General features: G+C 35.4%; 2 pseudogenes; both read right to left on the minus strand.

The window, feature by feature from the left end:
• Positions 1 to 9,639: 9,639 nt before the first annotated feature.
• LOC132804237 (photosystem I P700 chlorophyll a apoprotein A2-like) lies at positions 9,640 to 11,342 on the minus strand (annotated as a pseudogene).
• Positions 11,343 to 11,399: 57 nt separating this feature from the next.
• LOC125419946 (photosystem I P700 chlorophyll a apoprotein A1-like) lies at positions 11,400 to 21,109 on the minus strand (annotated as a pseudogene).
• Positions 21,110 to 23,196: the final 2,087 nt, after the last annotated feature.

A 23,196-nucleotide genomic window follows, 5' to 3' on the forward strand; every position in this document is an offset into this window, starting at 1 on the left:
GAACAGCCTGTTCTTTCTGAATACCTTTATTCAGTGCCAAAGAATTCCTTACCGCTACCATATAGTATTCATCTCTACTTGGTGATAAATAAAGCATCCGTACTTTTTTTTATCTCTCAGAGATTTCATAAAATGGGCTTTCTAAAGACCTCTAATGACCGCACCTCGCATGAATTACTAAGGAGCCAATAAGTCCAATATTGATTCCTTCAGACAAGTCAATAGGGCAAATGCATCGATAGTGACTAGGATGGATATCTCCTATCCGAAAACTGGTAGTTCACCCTGTCAATCCTGTAAGGCCTAGATAACTCAATTTTCTATCGTGAACTATTTGTGTCAATGGATTAGAACGGAACCTTTTTTTTTTCAATTTTTTTTTTACTGTTCAAATAGAAAAGAAATCTGTTATTACATGGATACACATTTTTTTATGGGAAACAACATAGTGGTTGTCCAACGAGATACTACAACTCCATATAATAAAATATTGCCTTGGGCGAGTCACATATTGCACACTTACCGCCTGTTTTATTATGTGGTTTATTATTTTATAGATTTTATTTATGCTATGCTTGCTTTATTGAACTCATTTCATATCATGGTTCAAAGGTTAAAAATCGATGAGGATTACTAATCCTTTTTGAAATCCGAAGAAGTTCCCACGAAACCCCTCGGAACCTCTGTCAATTGCTCAATCAATTACTTCTTTGTCGGAATGCTAACAAACATATTACTTGCTTTTATTTTATCCATACCCTTTTTTCCTTCATTGGTTTTTTTCTTTCTTTCAATGGATATTGGGATTCATATTAAAAATAATCCAAAATACAGGAATTAGAATCATATGAATAAGAGTTCTCTTTTGATTAGTTTCGATTATTAATTGGAATAAATACAAATTAAATAGAACTAGATGAAGAAATATAATTGGGACACGACACTATGTAATTTACATATGGAATTGATATCTATATATATGAAGATAATAATGTAGATTGATATATATTAAATTAACCTATATCTTTAGGCAATAAACTTTATACAGTACAATGGCAATACTAGATATTATGGTAGAAAGAAAAATATGAACCTTTCTTTCTACCATACTATCGTCTCTCATAGAATAATGCTGATCCTATTTTGTTCATTTCATTCATTTAATACGTGAAATTAGAATCTTTTTTGTTTTATTTCTTTTCTTCAATCATTGATAAGAACTAAAAAGTCAAGTTTAATTCAAATTAATCGCTCTGATTTACTGGTTTTATGTATATTATAAGTAAGAAAGCAGTAGGAACTAGAATGAACAGTGCAGTAGCAATCATCGTTTCATTTTTCTTTAATTAGCAATAACTCGGGATTTAATCCCATAGAGATGATAAATCTTTCATTTGTAAATTCAATGGGATGAATTATGTCTCGATGTAATCAAGTCGAACGAATGTCATAAATAAAAATATCTGGGCTATCGAATCAATTCATCATCAAAAATTGAATAGTATAACATAGGAAGATCTTTTATCCATACCGACTTCAAAGGTTGATTCTTGATCCAATCAGAAATTCCTTATATTAATTTAAATTTTGATTTATCATTCTTTTCCATTCTTTTTTTCTATAACTTACCGCCTTCCTTGTACAATCATCTGATCCTTGTACAATCATCTGATGAAGTATCATCTAACCGCTTTTACACTTACCTTACCGTTGATTTTAACCAAATCTAAACAAACAATCGAAATGAAAAAAATGAGGGATCTGGTTGGGAATGAAATTCAATTATTTGTACTCCCTTTCATAGAAAAATGGATAGACGAATTGGTGTATTTTTGTTATTTTATTGGAGTTGGATCCATCGGGACTGATGAGGCTCGAAGCCGCAGCTTTCACCTTGACAGGGTGGTGTTCTAACCAATTGAACTACAATCCCAGGGAAATAATGTAATAAAATAAAGTGTACAGTATACCTATTATTAATGATTTCATTCAAACACTTTCGATTTAGATTTTTGATTAGAATTGTCATATTGGAATAGAGAAGCAAGTGATATATTTCTATCCATATGGATATGCGCTTTAGCGAAAGTGGCATGGATTACCAATAATATTTTTGTTATTGCCAAATCAATTGGATAATCAATCTTTCAATGAAAAAGTTTGTTTTTCTTTATTTTACTTTTGTCCTTAGCCTTTACACTTACCGATCCTGATATGAATCTAGATCATTAGAAAAATCAAATTTTGTTGGAAAAAAGAAATTTTTAATAGAGTAACTAAATAGTGGCAGAGATATATAAAAAACTTTTACTTTTTTTCCTATTGGGATCAAGCATTTTGGGAAAAGAACAAATGGGTTATATCATGGTAGATTGGCAAATTATTGGGCCGAGCTGGATTTGAACCAGCATAGACATATTGCCAATGAATTTACTGTCTGTCCCCATTAACTGCTCAACCCAGGATAGGAAGAAGCAATTTCATGCTTATTGATAGTCCATGATCAACTTCCTTTCATAGTACCTTACCCCCATGAGAAGTCGAATCCCCGCTACCTCCTTGAAAGAGAGATGTCCCGAACCACTAGATGATGGGGGCATACTTGCCCGACTGCCATCTTACTATGCTCATAGTATGAATAGTTTTTTGAAATTGTCAATATACAATATAATAGAATGGGAATGGTATGAATTAATACAAAGGATAGCACTTTTTGGTGAGTAATTGGTCTACCAGAAAGAGGAATTAAACCCCATTCTTACACTTTCATGCATCGATTTATTCATTGTTAAGATCAGGTGGGCATATTTCTACCTCACACTAAGATAGGAAATTCAAATAAAAAAAATGATAAGTTATTGAATTTTTTTCTCTAAATTTTTTTCGGTTCAGAGGACAAGCCGAATTTCTTTATCAGCGGTTGCTTCGATAAAATATTTTGGAGCTATGTTGAATTGGTAGATATATGTATCATTCAAACGAATTTCGCTATAATGGAAAATAATGGAAAGAAATTAGGTTCGGCCAGTCTAAAAACAATTCATTGCATTGATATTTATCAAATCCAATATCAATAGACCTTTTTTTACCTACACTAACTAGTATATTCTATACTCACTAGGTAAATCAAATTGAGCATTCCTGAATGACCCACTATGTGTCTAAGATATATCTATTACATAGATTATAATGTATAAACGTATAAGATATGTCTATAGACATATAACATATAATAAGTATATACACTAAACTCATAGTAACTAGCAGCTTATTCAGGAGTTGAAGTAAACGGGCCCTTTTTACTCAGTGGTAGAGTAACACCATGGTAGGGCGTAAGTCATTGGTTCAAATCCGATAAGGGGCTTTGGTTTTTTCATAAAATTCCAATGGCAGTATTCATATTTATAGATATATTGTTTCCATTTGTAATAAAAAATTAACAAACCATAAAATGTAATTGTAATATAATTAATTTTTATATTGAAATTCTATTAAATACTGATGAAGTGTAGTAATTTCTAGTAATTATAGTTATAAAGTTGAACATTTGTTATTGTGTTTATTATATTGTGATAAATATTATAATGATAAGTTTATAATGAATAATGCTAAGTTGTCTACTTGAATCTCCAAATATTCCTATTACTTTATTCTATTATTCCAATCAAATCAATTAGAAATCAACGAAAGAAAAATTAAGTGGACCTAACCCATTGAATCATAACTATATCCACTATTCTGATATTAAAATTTGATTAGAGATAAAATTGGAACAGTGGATTTTTTTCTTTTCATTTTCATATTTCTCTGGACTACGCAAGAATCTTTCAATATTCTAAATAAATCTTCTTGTTTCTATATGTTGTATAGGAATGCCATTCCATTCCCTTACTTTACAGCGAAAGATTTATTCCAAGCACAACATACATAAGAGGCCTTTAAAACACCTTTCTTTGATTCCAGAACACAAGACAAGATCCCTTTCTATTTTATTATATATATTTCATAATTTATAAGTATCTATTTTAGGTACGTAGATAGATATCTATCAGATCATGGTTTCATGTAACAAATACTTCCATCCATATGGATACATACAATATTTTTTCCCGATAATCTAATGGAAAATGGATGCAAGAAAGAGACTTTTATTTATAGTCTCCTATTATTAAATTCAATACCCTATTAATTTAATTAAATATAAATAATAGAATAAGATAAATGGAATATGAGGTTTATTAAAAGAAAATGAAACGGTAAAATAGAAAGCAATAAAATATATGATATTGTAGTAGTTTAAGACACATACAAATTCTTATTTTTATTAATTTTCATAACGGGATTCAAGAATAAGATTAGTTGATGGAACGGGAGGAATATATCGGCAGTGAGAAAAGGGATTGCTTTTTTCTTGAACAGTTCTTTTGATTGATGTGTCTATTTGATTGATGAATCATAAGACAATTCATGGTTCAGGTGGTCATTAAGAATAGGAAAGGATAACGGAATTGAGTTCAGGGATTTTACTTTACTACGTCGAGTTAAAGACCAATAAATTTTTTTATATTTGAAACCTATTTAAAAGAAGCCACAACGTTCTGAAAATGCTACGAGGTGCTCGAAAATGGTTGAAGTAGTTGAGTAAGAGGATCACTATGACTATAGCCCTTGGTAAATTTATAAAAATGAAAATGATTTATTTGATATTATGGATGACTCTTTATAGAGGGACCGTTTCATTTTTGTAGGTTGTTCCGGTCTATTTCTCTTTCCTTGGGCCTATTTTGCCTTAGGGGGTTGGTTTACAGGTACAACCTTTGTAACTTCATGGTATATCCTTGGATTAGCAAGTTCCTATTTGGAAGGCTGCAACTTCTTAACCGCTGCAGTTTCGACTCTTGTTAATAGTTTAGCACACTCTTTGTTGTTACTATGGGCCCTAAAGCACAAGGAGATTTTACTTGTTGGTGTCAATTAGGCCGTCTATTGACTTTTGTTGCTCTTCACGGTGCTTTCGGACTAATAGGTTTCATTTTATGTCAATTTCAACTCGCTTGATTTGTTCAATTACGAGCTTATAATGCAGTCGCATTCTCCGGTCCAATTACGGCTTTTATTTCTGTATTCTTGATTTATCCGCTAGGTTAATTTGGTTGGTTCTTTGCGCCAAGTTTTGGTGTAGCAGCTATATTTCAATTCATCCTCTTTTTCCAAGGGTTTCATAATTGGACATTGAACCCATTTTATATGATGGGAGTTGCTGGGATATTGGGTGCTGCTTTGCTATGCACTATTCATGGTGCTACCCTAGAAAATACTTTATTTGAAGATGGTGATGGTGCAAATACATTTCGGGCTTTTAACCTAACTCAAGCTGAAGAAACTTATTCAATGGTCACCGCTAACCACTTTTGGTCCCAAATCTTTGTTGCTTTTTCCAATAAACGTTGGTTACATTTCTTAATGTTATTTGTACCAGTAATTGGTTTGTGGATGAGTGCTCTTGGAGTAGTTGGTCTAGCCCTGAATCTACGTGCCTATGACTGCATTTTTTAGGAAATTCGTGCAATGGAAGATCCGAAATTTGAGACTTTCTACACCAAAAATGTTCTCTTAAATGAAGGTATTCATGCTTGGATGGTGGCTCAATATCAGCCTCATGAAAACCTTATATTCCTTGAGGAGGTTCTACCCTGTGGAAACGCTCTGTAATGGAACTTTAGCTTACGCTGGTCGTGACCAAGAAACCACTGGTTTCGTATGGTGGGCCGGAAATGCCCGACTTATCAACTTATCCAGTAAACTACTTGGGGCTCATGTAGCTCATGCCAGATTAATCTTATTCTGGGCCAGAGCAATGAACACATTTGAAGTGGCTCATTTCGTACCAGAGAAACCGATGTATGAACAAGGATTAATTTTACTTACACCTTTCTATACTTTGTGTCTGGAGTAATTCACCTAATTTCCTCTCCAGTATTAGGCTTGGCGGTATTTATCATGCACTTTGGGGACTGAAACTCTTGAAGAATCTTTTCGATTCTTCGGTTACGTATGGAAAGATAGAAATAAAATGACTACAATTTTGGGATTCACTTAATCTTGTTAGGTATAGGTGCTTCTCTTCTAGTGTTCAAGGCTCTTTATTTTTGGGGGGGGGGGGGGGGGCGGGGGATGTAAGAAAAAATACCAACTTGACACTTAGCCCAAGTATTGTATTTGGTTATTTACTAAAATCACCTTTTGGGGGAGAGGGGTGGATTGTTAGTGTGCATGATTTGGAGGATATAATTGGAGGACATGTATGGTTATGTTGCATTTGTATACTTGGTGGAATATGACATATCTTAACCAAACCCTTTGCATGGGCTCGCCTTGCACTTGTATGGTCTGTAGAGGCTTACTTGTCTTATAGTTTAGATGCTTTATCTGTTTTTGGTTTTATTGCTTGTTGCGTTGTCTGGTTCAATAATACCGCTTATCCTAGTGAGTTTTACGGTCCTACTAGACTATAAGCTTCTCAAGCTCAAGCCTTTACTTTTCTAGTTAGAGAGCAACATCTTGGGGCTAATGTGGGATCCGCTCAAAGACCTACTGGTTTAGGTAAATATCTAATGTGCTCCTCGACTAGGGAAGTTATTTTTGGAGGATAAACTATGCATATTTGGGATCTATGTGCTCCATTGTTAGAACCTCTAAGGGGCCCCAATGGTTTGGACTTGAGTAGGCTGAAAAAGACATCCAGCCTTGGCAAGAACGAAATTCTGTGGAATATATGACTCATGCTCCGTTAAGTTCTTTAAATTCCATGGGGGGCATAGCGATCGAGATCAATGCAGTCAATTATGTCTCTCCTAGAAGTTTGTTAGCTACCTCTCATTTTGTTCTAGGATATTTCCTATTTTTAGGTCATTTATGGCATGCGGGAAGGGCTCGTGCAGCTACTGTAGGATTTGAAAAAGGAATTGATTGTGATTTTGAACTTGCTCTTTCCATGACTGTCTTAATTGAGATGGGAAGCCTGATGCTTAAAGTAGGAATCAATTTGATTCCACCATACATATTAGGTTAGGTGGGTCAAGTCAAATTTAAAAAGTATTCCTCTTTCCTTTCTTTTCAATCCATTTATATCTATTTTTTTTTTCTGGCTTGGCTATCCTACTCAGCTGAGCCATTTCCCATTATGATACTAAAAGCGAAAAACCAATAAAATAGAGAAAAGCAACAAATCTATTCACCAAACCAAGAAAGGAGAGAGAGGGATTCGAGCCCTCGATAGTTCTTTGTTTCGAACTATACCGGTTCTCAAGACCGAAGCTATGAACCACTCGGCCATCTCTCTGAAAGCTAATTTCTATTTTTTTTTTTCCGTTGAATTGAACATGGACATATGAGTTGTTACCATTACTATCTATAGAAAGATATCAGGGATGAATCTATAGGCCTATCTGTCTGTATATATATAGATGCATGATCCAGCATGCCCCTTTGTAAACTAAAAAAGCCACCCTCGATTCTATGCCTTAATTAAAAAAGTGGCTAAAGTCGGTAATAAGTCATATAGAATCAACGATGGAGTCATGGTAAAATACTTCTATGATACATTTTGTTTCTTTACAATTTTTTGGCTGATAAAGAGATCAAATGGTATCATTCTTTTGTTAGTCGATTGGAGGATTAGAAACATTACTAATGCTTTCCAATTGGCTGTTTTTGCATTAATTGCTACTTCATCAATCTTACTGATTAGTGTATCCGTTTTATTTGCTTCTCCTGATGGCTGGGCGGGTAACAAAAATGTTGTATATTCCGGTACATCATTATGGATTAGATTAGTCTTTCTAGTGAGTATCCTTAATTCTCTCATCTTTTGAACCTATTCGCTTTAAATCTACAATTGACCCTTCCCCGAATTCTTTTAGGTTGTGAGACACATTAAAATTCCATATAAGCCCCAAAAATAAAATACAAATAAAGAAAAAAATTCTAAAAATTAGAGAGAGGGTTCAAACATATTGTATTTGTGTATTTGTTTTGTAAATTTTTGTTTATATAAATATGAAATAAATATGTATTATAAATTATATATAAACTATATAAACAAATATTATATCATAATATAATAAATTTTAAAATTATATTATATATATAATTATATATACTATAAATAACATAAAATATAAAAATGAAAGAGAGTATTTGGCCTAGCTTTGCTCCAATATAATCTATACATTTTGTATCAAAAAAGAAAAAAAATATGTGGATATAGTCGAATGGTAAAATTTCTCTTTGCCAAGGAGAAGATGCAGCTTCGAGTCCCGCTATCCGCCTGGAATAATAACTTAATGTATTTAAGTTAACAGAATAAAGGATTAAGTAAAGTTGATCACAATAGTATATTGGTTCTATCCCCCCTTCTTTTTCCCCCGCTCCCAAAGAAAAATGGTAATCAATTACTAGTTAACAAATTAACAAAACCAAACCTAAAAGTTTTTGTCAAAAAAAAATGTTGTAGAGACTAGATTTCAACCCTTAACCTCAAGGTTATGAGCCTTGCGAGCTACCAAGCTACTCTACCCGTGATGAAAAGACAAGTGGGAAACTAATGGGCAAACAAGGATTGAACGGGCCTCTCGACCATATCTGTACAAATAGGATAGCCCATTTATACATAATGGTAAAGGGGCCCTCTATGATCATCGATCGTAGAAATGAATAGAAAAATGAAGAGATTGTTTAATCCTTACCAACTCGATCTTGTTGCTCCGGGCAACAAATATGCATAAAGCATTTCACAAAGTATGTGTCCGGATAGACCAAAGTCTCGATAGTTAGCTCTTGGTCTTCCAGTCGAAAAACAACGTCGATGAAGGAGTGTAGGTACACTATTACGGGGTGGGGATTGTAACTTTCCATGAATTTCCCATTTTTCACTCAATGACGGAACTTTGCTTATTTCTTTTTTTGAGGATCGATGAATCAAATGATATTTTTGTTCCAATTTTTGCCTCTTCTTCTCCCTTTGAATCAAACTTTTTCTTGCCATAATGGTTGAATTCCTATTAGTTTAGTTTCAATGATACAAGTCGGATCCTAGACGTAGAAATATAATAAGGCAATCACCCTTCTCCATCGAAAGATATGATATTATCGAGGATAATACAACACATAAAAAAAAGAATTAACCAAATTTGCCTGATGTAGAGGCAATCGAGAAGGCCGCATAAGTGAATATATAACCTACAGAAAAGTGGGCTAACCAAACCAATCTTGCTTGCACAATGGAAAGAGCCACCAATTTATCTCTCCATCGAATCAAATTAGCCGAAGGTGTTCGTTCATGAGCCTATGCTAAAGTTTCAATCAATTCCTGCCAATATCCACACTAGGAAATTAAGAACATAAACCCAGTAGCCCAAACAAGATGTCTAAATAAAAACATCCATGCCCAAACCGATAAACTATTCATACCAAAAGGGTCATATCCATTGATAAGTTGTGAAGAGTTTAACCATAAATAATTGTTTAACCATCCCATTAAATAAGTGGAAGACTCATTAAATTGTGAAACACTACCCTGCCATAATGTGATGTGCTTCCAATGCCAATAAAAAGTCACCCATTCAATGGTATTTAAAATCAGAAAATCGTCAAACAAAATGCGTCCCAAGCCGAAATATCACAAGTACCACCTCGTCCCGGATCGTCACAAGGAAAACTATAACCAAAATCCTTTTTATCTGGCATTAACTTGGAACCACATGCATCTAAAGCCCTTTTTACTAAGATCAATGTAGTTGTATGTAAACATAAAGCAATAGCATGATGAACAAAGAAGTCTCCGGGTCCTATTGTTATGAATAGTGAAAATTACTATTCTCATTAACAGCATTTAACCAGCCAGGCAACCATATGCTTTGACCTGCATTCAATGCGGGACCATTCGTTGAAGACAAAAGTACATCGAACCCATATGAAGTTTTACCATGAATCGATTGTATCCATTGGGCAAATACAGGTTCGATCAAATCTGTTTCTTTGGAGTACCAAAAACAAGCATGACATCATTACAAACATAAAGTCCTAAAGTATGGAACCCCATAAAGAGGCTGGCCCACCTTAAATGGGAGATAATGGCTTCTTTATGGTCTAACATTCTTGCCAATACATTATCCTCATTCTGTTGTGGATTGTAATCTCTAATAAAAAATATAGCTCCATGAGCAAAAGCCCCTGTCATGATGAATCCTACGAAGTATTGGTGATGAGTAAATAAAGTAGCTTGAGTAGTAAAGTCATGTGCTATGAATGTATAAGCGGGCAAATAATACATATGTTGAGCGACTAAGGAAGTAATAACCTCTAAAAAGGCTAGGGCAAGGTTTGATTGAAAATGAATCGAATTATTTATTGTGTCATAAAGACCCTTATGTCCATGCCCTAGTCGCCCCCCAGAGGAATATATGCTTCTAAAAGATTTTTTATACTATGCCCAATCCCGAAATTAGTTCTACATATGACCAGCAATAAGAAAAATAAATGCAATAGCTAAATGATGATGAGCATTATCAGTCAGCCATAAACTTTGTGTTTATGGATCGAATCCTCCAAGAAAAGTTAGAATGGCAGTTCTGGTCCCTTGGGAGGTACCAAATAAATGACTACTTGAATTGGGGTTTTGAGCATAAAGATTCCACTGACCTGTAAAAAGTGGGCCTAATCCTTGCGGGTACGGCAATACATCTGAGAAATTATTCCAACGAACGTATTCCCCTCTGGCTCCCAAAATAGCAACATGAACTAAATGTCCTGTCCAAGCCAAGGAACTTACTTCGAATAGTACTAATAAATGATGAATGAGGCACGATTCGGCATTTTTAAACCAAAAAAAATGCTCTGTTTCCATTTTGATTGTAGGTGTAACCAACTGGCTATTAAATATATGGTAGAAATAAATAATAGAAAAAGAGCTCCATTATGAAGATCTCCATTAGTACTTAAACCGATTATATACCACCACTGATAAACACCAGAATAAGTGTATTCACTGGGCTAAGAGCCAGCCCCCGCCCCCCCCCCCTCCGCGGCACAAGTAAAAACCTCCACAGCTGATTGACCAAAATTGGATCCCAAATTGCATGAGCAATAGGTCTTACCCGTAAAGGGTCTTGTACCCATGCCTCAAAGTTTCCTTACCAAGCTACATGAAATATATTTCCAAAAGTCCACAGAAAAATTATTGTTAATTGCCCAAAATGGGAAGCAAAAATATTCTGGTAAAGACGTTCCTCAGTAATAGCAATACCAAACCAAATACGATGAGCAGTGGGGTCCTGAGATAAGCCTTAGCTAAACCTTGGAAACTTAATGCCATAATGCCTTTCAAATCCTCCTAGTCATTATCCTACTGCAATAATTCTTGGGAAGAAGAATGCCCATGTTGTGGCAATTCCACCCAGAAGGTAATGGGTTACTCCTATAGCACGTCCTTGGACAATGCTTAAGGCTTTAGGCTAAGTAGCAGGAGCAACTTTTTGATGCGAATCCGTCGGAACCCGCTCAACCAACAACCCACTAGGGTGACGACCTGATACGGATGAAGACCGGACCGATCACTAGTGCTCAGGCTAAGAAGTTTAAGGACAATCTTGCTGCCTTTATCAAGGGAGTAATTCATATTCAAAAGTGCATGTCCATACCTGAAGATCAAAGACCTATCTTGAGCATACAAATGGTGGAAGCTGGTATGAACTCGAGTAGTGGTTTTGGTGCAATTATGGAGGCCGGGAAGCATGAAATAGTTCCAATGTTTCATGGATTCAATACATATGTCTACAAGGACATGGAATCAAGTCAAATCAGCTTCAAAATTGTCCAAAAAGGGGTTGTACAAACAGTTAGTAAATTTGGCCAGTTTTCGCTGTATTTTGTGCTGGCTTTACTGTATTGTGCTGAGTTGGCTTTTTCTCTTTCTTCCAAGCAAGGGCAACGTGTGGGACTTCATGATAAGATTATTTGGCATCCTACAAAGCATATTGAAGCTGATTTGGAGCTCAAATTGGTCAAAGAATGGTCAAAGTCAACTTAGTCAAAAAGCTAGTATTTTAGTTTCCTAATCTGATTCTACTTTTTGTTTTAGGAAATTATCATTAATTTTTTGTTTTTATTTATTTATTTGCTAGAACAAATATGTTTAGGAAAGTTACCATTTTATTATTTTCATTGCAAATTAATTAATTCCTAATTCAAAATAAAGGAATTAATTAATCCAAATTAGATTAGGAAAGGAGTGAGAATTTTGGCCACCATAGGAAACTACTTTGTATGGCCGATTTTTCTCTTTAGTTTTTAAGGTTTTATTTCATGACTTTGTAGCCAATTTAAAGGCTTATTTTTCAATAAGAATTAAGCTTCTATTATATACAAAAAATTGTTTGTGAGATTAAATTCTCTTTGTTTTCTTTGAACAACTAAAACACCATTAGTGAATAAGTGTTTTAGCTTGACTTATCAATAGGCCTTCCATCACTTATTTTGGCGTCTTCATTCTATACCAATGTTTCTAATCACGGTGATGTGATTCCGCCCGACCCCGCTCAACCGATAACCCGCTGGGGTGCTGACTCGACACGGATGAAGACTAGGCCAATCACAAGAGCTCAAATTAAGAGATTTAAGGACAACCTGGAAGTATTTATACAGGGGGTAATCAATCTCAACAGAGCTTGTCCATACTTGAATATACAAAGCCTATTCTAAGCATCCAAGTGGTGGAAGCCGATACGGACCCGGGTGACGGTTTTGGTACATTTTTGGAGTCCGAGAAGCATGAAATGGTTCCAATGCTTTATGGGTTCAATACATATGCCTAAGAGGTCATGGAATCAAGTTAAATCAGCCTCAAATGCAATCAAAAAGGGCTTGTACGGACAGCTTCAACAATTTGGCCGAATTTGCTGTATTGCTTGCTGGCTTTACTGTATTTTACTGTATTAGCCTTTTCTTATTTTTCCAAGCATGGGCAACGTGTGGGCCTTCATATTCAGTTTATTTGGCATCCTACAAAGCATCTAGAAGCTGATTTGGAGCTCAATTTGGTCAAAGATTGGTCAAAGTCAACTTAGTCAAAAAGCTAGTATTATAGTTTCCTAATTTGATTCTACTTTTTGTTTTAGGAAATTACCATTACTTTTTAGTTTTTATTTATTTATTTTCTGGAAAAATAAGTTTAGGAAAGTTATTATTTTATTATTTTCATTGTAAATTAATTAATTCCTAATTCAAAATAAAGGAATTAATTAATCCAAATTAGTTTAGGAAAGGAGTGAGAATTTCGGCCACCATAGAACTCTTTATTGTGTGGCCTGCTTTACCTAGGGTTTTTAGGGTTTACTTAGTTTCTTTCAAAGCCTATTTAAAGGCTTATTTTTCAATATGAATACAACTTTGATTTGATAGAGAAAATACTTTTGAGATTAATTATCTCTTTGTTCTTTGAGAACACCTAAAACACCATTAGAGAATTGGTTGTTTTAGCTTGACTTATCAATAGGTTTTCCATCCCCTATTGTGGCGTCTACATTATACCAAGGTTTCTAACCACAGGTTGGTTAGGGGTTGAGGTCCATTCCATTAAAACTTGAACTTAATTAAAGATCCGGGCTAATATAATACGGGTTTAGGAGCAGGTCGTCCTAGGTTCGTATCATTTGGTATCAGAGCTAAATTTTGTTCAGGTTTGAGCTATCTTTATTTGCTTTATTTGTTTTTGTGTTATTCTGCAATTTTAGAATTAGGTTAAGGTTGCATCCATCCTATACACGTTCAGCATCTTAAAAAAAAAAAAAAAATTCATTCCTAATTGGATTAGGATTTCCTAGTTTTATCGTATTTTTGTTTCCTAGTTTGTTGGTTGTCTTTTATCATTGTTCTTGTTATTTTGGTTTTTATTGATTTTTCTTTGCTGTTTTAGTCTTAAATATTTGCATTCATATATTCAAAAAAAAAAAAGAAAACAAGAAAAAAAAAAAAGTTTGCGGCAACATTTAAAAAAAAAAAAAAAAACTGCACATTTTGTTTATTTGGAGGTCACGCGTTTGGTGTTTGTTTTGGAGTTGGAATTGCAATTTTGGTAATTATTCTTGCTACTGCAGTTGTTTATGTTCTGTGAGTGAAAAAAAAAAAAAAAAAGGTAAAGCCGAATAAAAAAAAATAAGAAAAAAAGAAGAAAAAAAAATATTTCGGTTTGTTGGAGTTTGATTTGTTTGCTGGAAATTTGTTGGAGCTGCTGGTTTTTTATTATTTATTCAATATTTGAGTTGCTGGAGAATTATTTTTGCTGCTGGATATTTGGATTTTGGGTGCTTAAATTATTTGGATTAAAATTAGATAAAGGAATTGATACAAAACTTGAATTACAAGAACAACAACCAACACTTTTCTATAATTTTGTTCTCTTTGATTCTTGTTCGTATTTGAATTTCTTTTTCTGGAATTTTATTCTTGAACTCATAATCTACTACCATCTGGTGCAGTTTTCAAAAAATTCCAACTTTTCCCCATTATTTTGTGTTTTCTTGTCTAGAAAGAAGAAAAATTAGGATTTGTTGGATTCTTTCGGTATTGCCTACTTTTTGCTACTGCTTTGTTGATAAATTTAATTAAAACATACTAGTGATCTAATTGCTGTTTTGTGGGTGTTTTAATTAGAACTTTGAGATAATTCATTGAGTGGAAAAAGGCAAGAGTGTGAGAGCTTAAAAGAGGGTAAAAGTCGAAACTAGTGCACAAACACGAGTGTTGAGACCTTGTTTGAGTGAAACACGTGCGGGAGTGAATATTGTGAGGATTTATTTTATTTTTGCAGTATTTTACTAACATGGCAGATTCTAGAATAAGAATAGGGGATCCACCCTTGAGGATCAATGAGGAAGAGTCCATAGCATTCCATGGCGATGACCGAGCTATCGGGAGTGGAGACCAAGTGGACATGAGAGCTGTTTTGGAATCAATACAGCGGGTTAGTGCTCAAGTTGAGCATGTAAATCAAAGAGTGGGAAGACTAGAAGCCTCACAAGGAAGGCCGAATGCAAGAAATAGGCAAGAATTCCATGGAGGACGAGGAGGTCGCGAGAGGCCGAGAGAGGAATTTGATGAGGAGCCATTCGACGGCGACTTTGAGGAAGGTATGGATGACACCTTTGCTGTCCAAGATAGAGCTGGCCGTGGGAGATATAGGAGGGAAGATACAGATGATGATTTGGGAAATATCAAGGTTAACATCCCACCTTTTATGGGTAAAAGTGATCCCGAAGCTTATTTGGAGTGGGAAGAAAAAATGGAGATGATTTTTGACTGCCACAACTATTCGGAAAGTAAGAAGGTGAAGTTGGCAGCAATGGAGTTTGGCCATTATGCACTCCAATGGTGGACAAATGAGCAAAGCACCCGAAGGAGGGTTGGTGATGACTTGATTACAACATGGCGTCAAATGAAAGGAGCCATGAGAAAGCGGTTTGTGCCATCTCATTACCATAGGTTGCTGCATCAAAGGCTTCAATCTTTGTCTCAAGTAAGTAGGTCCGTGGAGGATTATTACAAAGAGATGGAGATGTTAATGATGAGGCTGAATATGAATGAGGATAGAGAGGCAACAATGGTGAGATTTCTTGGTGGTTTGAACCGTGACATTGCCAACCAACTTGAATTACAACAATACTTGGAATTGGAGGAGATGTTGCATGTAGCCATTAAGCTTGAGAACCAATTCAAGAGGAGGGGTGTTAGTACACGGTTTCGAGGAGTTTCTAGCAGTGGAAGGATAAGTTCAAGTGGCTGGAAAAGATTTTCCACTTATGAAAACAAGTTGCAGCCGAAATTAGGAGAAGAAACTACCAACCGGCCAAGAAGGGAGGTCAAGACCGAATCTATCCAAGCACTTAGAGGTGAGATAAAATCTGATCCTAAACCTCAAAAATCCAGAGAAATAATTTGTTTTAAGTGCCAAGGAAGAGGACACATAGCCAGCCAATGCCCAAATAGAAGAATAATGGTATTAAAGGGTGATGGTGAGCTGGAATCTGCGAGTGAAGAAAGTGAGGCTGAAACCGAGCAAGAGGAGGATTGCAATGAAGATAAAGCCGAACCTGTAGATACATCTAATGCCGAGTTGAGCTTGGTTTCAAGGAGAGTACTTGCTGTCTACAAAGATGAAGAGCAGATACAAAGAGAAAACATCTTCCACACTCGCTGCGAAATACAAGGTAAAATTTGTAGCATGATTATAGATAGTGGGAGTTGTACTAATGTGATAAGTAATCTTGTAATTGATAAATTAGGCTTGAAAACAATTAAACATCCAGAACCTTATAGATTACAATGGCTTAATGATAGTGGTGAAATAAAAGTGAATAAACAAGCCAATGTAAAATTTAATATAGGTAGATATGAGGATGTAGTTTTATGTGATATTGTACCCATGATTGCTGGACATATACTATTAGGTAGGCCATGGCAATTTGATAAAGATGCTACTCATTTTGGTCAAGAAAATAGTATTGTTTTCAGGTTTAAAGGGAAGAAGGTCAAGCTGGAACCATTATCTCCTAAAGAGGTTTACAAAGACCAATTACAAATGCAACAAAGGAGAGAAGCCGAAAAGCTTAAGGAAAAAGCAAGTATGGCACCAACGGCTTCACCATCCTTTCAAGCAGGTAAGAATGAGGTTGTTGATCAAGGTAAGGTTTCTAAGACTCATATTGAGTGGAAAGATCAAGGAAAAATCAAAAGAGAGGGGAAAGAGAGTGGCAAACCCGAGAGCTTGGAGAAGGAAGGGAAATCCGAAGGTTTGCGCCAATCCAAGGGGGAAAAAGAAAAAGAAAGAAAAGAAAGGTCAAGTAGCAACTTTTATTTGAGTTTAAGGGATATTAATAAGGTTATTGAGTGTACGAAACCTTTGCTGGTCATGATTTATAAAGAAAATTATTTTACTGATCAAACTAACTTTGAAGAACTTGAATTGCCTAGTTCAATGATTTCTCTTTTGAAGGAATTTGGAGATGTCTTCCCAAATGAAATTCCAAGTGGACTACCATCCAATCAAGAGGGAAAAGGTGAGCTTGCTGTCCAAGGTAAGTCTTCTAATACTCAGGTTGTGTGGAAAAATTTTAATAAAACCAAGAGTGAAAAATTTGGTGCAAAAGCCGAGAGTGAGGAAGGTGAGATGGCCGTGAGTGAGAAAGGAAAAGGAAGAGAAGAAAGGAAAAATATAAATTTTTATCTTAGCTTTGGTGATGTTAATAAAGTAATTATGAATAAGAAATCATTGCTGACCATGAATTTTAAAGATACTTATTTAAAGATGTCTTTATTGCATAGAACTTTATCTGCATTGTTGAGAGCTTTACTTAGTGGTAATTTGAAAATTTGGGAAACATTGTTTGCTAACTTTAAAAAGTGTAATTTTTACCATAATGAGCATGTATTTCTAGATTTTGTTGTAATAGTGTTTGACCCAGGAGAATTGATTTGGTTTCACTTACAAAAGGAAAGGTTTCCTAAACAAAGAAAGTCAAAGCTCATGTCGCCTATGGATGGACTTTTTCAAGTTTTGGAGCCGAATAACAAGAATGCCTACAAGCTTGATTTACCGGGTGAGTATAACATGAGTGCTGCATTTAATGTTGCTAATTTAACTCCTTTTTCTGCAGGTGATGATCTTGATTTGAGGACAAATCCTTTTCAAGAGGAGGGGAATGATGTGATTCCGCCCGAGCCCGCTCAACCGATAACCCGCTGGGGTGCTGACTCGACACGGATGAAGACTAGGCCAATCACAAGAGCTCAAATTAAGAGATTTAAGAACAACCTGGAAGTATTTATACAGGGGGTAATCAATCTCAACAGAGCTTGTCCATACTTGAATATACAAAGCCTATTCTAAGCATCCAAGTGGTGGAAGCCGATACGGACCCGGGTGACGGTTTTGGTACATTTTTTGAGTCCGAGAAGCATGAAATGGTTCCAATGCTTTATGGGTTCAATACATATGCCTAAGAGGTCATGGAATCAAGTTAAATCAGCCTCAAATGCAATCAAAAAGGGCTTGTACGGACAGCTTCAACAATTTGGCCGAATTTGCTGTATTGCTTGCTGGCTTTACTGTATTTTACTGTATTAGCCTTTTCTTATTTTTCCAAGCATGGGCAACGTGTGGGCCTTCATATTCAGTTTATTTGGCATCCTACAAAGCATCTAGAAGCTGATTTGGAGCTCAATTTGGTCAAAGATTGGTCAAAGTCAACTTAGTCAAAAAGCTAGTATTATAGTTTCCTAATTTGATTCTACTTTTTGTTTTAGGAAATTACCATTACTTTTTAGTTTTTATTTATTTATTTTCTGGAAAAATAAGTTTAGGAAAGTTATTATTTTATTATTTTCATTGTAAATTAATTAATTCCTAATTCAAAATAAAGGAATTAATTAATCCAAATTAGTTTAGGAAAGGAGTGAGAATTTCGGCCACCATAGAACTCTTTATTGTGTGGCCTGTTTTACCTAGGGTTTTTAGGGTTTACTTTGTTTCTTTCAAAGCCTATTTAAAGGCTTATTTTTCAATATGAATACAACTTTGATTTGATAGAGAAAATACTTGTGAGATTAATTATCTCTTTGTTCTTTGAGAACACCTAAAACACGATTAGAGAATTGGTTGTTTTAGCTTCACTTATCAATAGGTTTTCCATCCCCTATTGTGGCATCTACATTATACCAAGGTTTCTAACCACAGGTTGGTTAGGGGTTGAGGTCCATTCCATTAAAACTTGAACTTAATTAAAGATCCGGGCTAATATAATACGGGTTTAGGAGCAGGTCGTCCTAGGTTCGTATCACACGGGCTGGTTAGGGGTCAAGGTGACCATTAGAACTTGAACATAATTAGATCTGGGCTAATATAATACTGGTTTACGAGCAGGTCGTCCTACGTTTGTATCACTTTTAATTTATTATGAGCCCAAACGATGCATTCAATCAGTTCTTTCCAACAACCACGCCCGCTAAATAGAAACATTAGACTAAAAGCCCATACAAAATGAGCACCTACGAAAAAAAGGCCATATGCAGATAATGAAAACGATAGGACTGAATTACCTGGGATGCTTGTGCCCATAAGAAATCGCAGAGCCACCCATTAATCGTAATGGAACTTTGCACAAAGTTACCTCTCGTGATATGAGTTACCACTATCACTTATACTACCCCAAACATCTAACTGCATTTTCCAACTGAAATGGAATATTACTATTAAAATTGGATTATACATCCTAAATAGCCCTAAGAAGACATGATCCCAAGTGAATACTTGACATGTCCCAACCCCCCCTTCCAGGCCCATCACAAGGGAAACAAAAACCAATATTTGCTTTATCTTGTATTAAACGTGAAGTATGAGAAAATAGAACACCTTTCAGAAGTATCAATATCGTCACATGAATCGTAAATGCATGAATGTGATGTACCAAAAAATTGACGGTTCCTAATGGAATAGGTAACAAAGCAACCTTGCCGCCCATGGCCACTAAATCACCACCCCCCAAGTTAAACTGGTGCTTGTTATTGAACTAGGGTCCATTGCGCTAGGTGCTAAAGCATGGGTGTTTTGTATCTGTTGAGCAAAGACGAGTTGTAATTGTATAGTAGTATCTGAAAACATATATTGGGGATGCCCTAAAGTGCTCATAGTATCATAATGAATATACAAACCAAAATTGTGAAAGCTTAAAAATATACACACCCAGTTGAGATGTGATATGATTGCATCGTGATGTTTAAGGACACGATCTAATAGATCATTGTATCGAGTAGTTGGATCATAGTCTCTTACCATAAAAATGGCTACATGTGCAACAGCACCAACTATGAGAAATTCACCAATCCACAAGTGATATGTGAGCAATGAAAGTTATGTACCATAGTCAGTAGCTAGATATGGATAAGGGGGCATCGAATACATATGGTGAGCTACAACAATGGTTAAAGAGCCCAACATAGGTAGGTTAATAGATAGTTGAGTGTGCCATGATGTTGTTAGGATCTCATATAGACCTTTATGGCCCTGGCCGGTAAATGGGCCTCTATGAGCCTCTAAAATATCTTTTATGCCATGACTAATGCCCCAGTTGGTCCCATACATGTGACCTGCTATTCGGAAAGAATTGCAATAGCTAAATGATGGTGTGCTATATCGGTCAGCCATAGACTCTCGGTTACTAGAACTAATCCTCCACGAAAGGTAAGAAATTTTGCATATTTTGACCAATTTAAGGTGAAAAAGGGGGTTACTCCCTCAGTAAAACTAGGATAAAGTTGAGCCAAAAGATCCCGATTCAAGATAAATTCATGGGGAAGTGGAATCTCTTTAGGATCTACTCCAGCATTTAGAAATTGTTTAATCGGTAAAGATACATGTACTTAATGCCCTGCCCAAGAAAGAGACCCAAGTCCTAATAACCCTGCCAAATGATGATTCAACATAGATTCTACATCTTGGAACAAAGCCAATTTTGGAGCAGCTTTGTGATAATGGAACCAACCAGCAAAAAGCATTAAGCCTGTAAAAACCAAAGCACTAATTGCAGTACAATAGAGCTGTAATTCATTAGTTATTCCAGATGATTGCCAAAAATGAAAAAACCAGAGGTTATGTGTATTCCTCGGAAACCACCGCCTACATCACCATTCAATATTGCTTGACCCATTATTGGCCAAACCACCTGGGCACTAGGCCCAATGTGAGTAGGATCGCTAAGTCATGCTCCATAATTGGAAAAACAAGCACCATGGAAATACATACCACTCAGCCAAAGAAAATGATGGAGAGTTGGCTGAAATGGGCACTAAATACTTTTCGAGAGATCTCCTCCAAATCATTGGTATGACTATCAAAATCGTGAGCATCAGCGTGTAGGTTCCAGATCCAAGTGATAGTATCTGGTCCTTTAGCTATTGTTCCAGAGAAATGACCTGGCCTGGCCCATTCCTCGAAAGAAGTTTTTATGGGATCCCAATCTACCAAAATTTTAACTTTTGGTTTTGATGAATGAATAATCATTGAGTCCTCTCCTTTTTGGACAACACATACAAAGAGACCTGCCAATTGTTAAGTAATTAGTGAACCTCTGAGAGATGTTTAGACTTAGTTTTTTATCTTCTATCTCCCATCTATCTATTTTCTTTAGTTATTCACTAGAGCAATTATGATTTGGAAGTAGATCCAGGGTAAGTGTTCGGATCTATTATGACATAGCTAGGGGGCGCATAATGGACCTTTTTAATCTTATAAAATCTTTTTGGGGGGCTTTGAATTGATGCATTCTTTTTTGTGCAACCTAATGTAATCATATCTCAATTAGAAGTTCCAAAATGAAGACACTTTATGCCTTACATAGATATATTACTATTACTCTTTTCCAAACCATGTGAACAGTCATTAGTCATTACTAAGAGACATACTAGTATTTCTATTCAGTCATTCGAAGGTCACTTTTACTTTTATTAGTTATTATTATTAACAGCATAAAAGAAATATATTTTCTAACTTATCTGTATATCATTTATCCCAATGAAATAACAGACGAAATAGAACAATCTTAGAAGGATAAGGGATATGATGAAATTTTTTGATAGAGACAACAAACAATTCATAAACAATTAATTATAACAAATAAAAAATATATAAAATAAAAAAATAGTTAGAATAAAATAGTGTTCTCATTCGAAACGCCTTTTGTGCTGCAATATAACTTCGACGGGTAAGCACTATATCCTGTTTCCAATACTTGGCAGCTTGGTCAAACCAAGCCTCTGTAATTTCAGAATCTCCTTGTTGAATGGCCTATTCTCCCGGGTCGAAATAGGCAGGTAAATTCCTTCCCTTAGAACCGTACTTGAGAGTTTTCGACCTCATATGGCTCAGCAGTCAAATTCTTTTAGTATCTCATTTTTTTAATCTACCATATATAATTGAATAAGATTTCTAATGGGTCTATCCCTTTTTTTTTTTTTCTCTGGAGTTAACCAAAAGAGGTTATGAGTTTCAAACTTTAATTTTGCTTAATGATTTAATCAGTTTTATCTTTTCTCCCACCTTCATAAAGCATAAGTATTTCCGCTATCATTAGAATTTTCTAAAAGGTAACTATCTCGGTTTCAGATATAAATTTATATACAATCTTTGAAAAGAATTTCTTCATAAGATGGAAAAGACTTACTATCGTTGGGATCTGATGCTACATCGCTGCTCAGTACCTTAGGGGATCAACTCTATTACATAATTGAATCACTAACTTTTATCTCATATCTTGACATAAGTAAGCAGTTGTTATTGTATTGGCCAGAATCTCATAAATTGATCTTTACAGTGCTTCCTTTTCAATTAGACCCTTTATCCATAGAATAAAGTATCTAGGCATACAAATTTAGTCATATTTCCACTTCTATGAAGTGCATTTCTTTCCTACAGCTGATAAAATCGTTGTTTTGAACGATACATACGTAGAAAGTCTGTTTTTTCTAGTATTTATTAACGGATTTACTTTTTCTTTCCCTTTCTATAGTGGAGATAGTCGCACGTAATGATAGATCATGGCCATATTATTAAAAGCTTATGGCAAGAATGGGTTCCACTCTAGTGCCCGAAAATAATATTTCAAAGCTTTCGTATGTTCTTCGTTCCTTGTGTGGATAAGGCCTATGTTATAGAGTATATAACTTCGATCATAGGGATCAATTTCTAATCGCATAGCTTCATAATAATTCTGTAAAGCTTTTGCATAATTTCCTTCGGATTTGATGCGAATCTGTCCATACCCACAGAACAGACAACCTGCTAGGTTACTAACCCAATACGGATGAAGACCGGGCCGATCACTAGGGCTCAAACTAAGAGGTTTAGGGAAAAATTTACTGCCTTTATCCAGGGGGTAATTTATTCTCAAGAGAACTTGTCCATACCTAAAGATCCAAGACCTGTTTTGGGCATACAAGTGGTGGAAGCCGATACAGACCTGGGTAGCAGTTTTTGTGCATTTATAGAGTCTGGGCAGCAAGAAATGGTTCCAACTCTTTATGGATTCAATACATATCACTAAGAGGTCATGGAACAAGTCAAGGCAGAAGAAAACCAACTTGTACAGACTT

Source organism: Ziziphus jujuba, chromosome 6 (assembly GCF_031755915.1).
Source record: "Ziziphus jujuba cultivar Dongzao chromosome 6, ASM3175591v1".
Lineage (NCBI taxonomy): Eukaryota > Viridiplantae > Streptophyta > Magnoliopsida > Rosales > Rhamnaceae > Ziziphus > Ziziphus jujuba.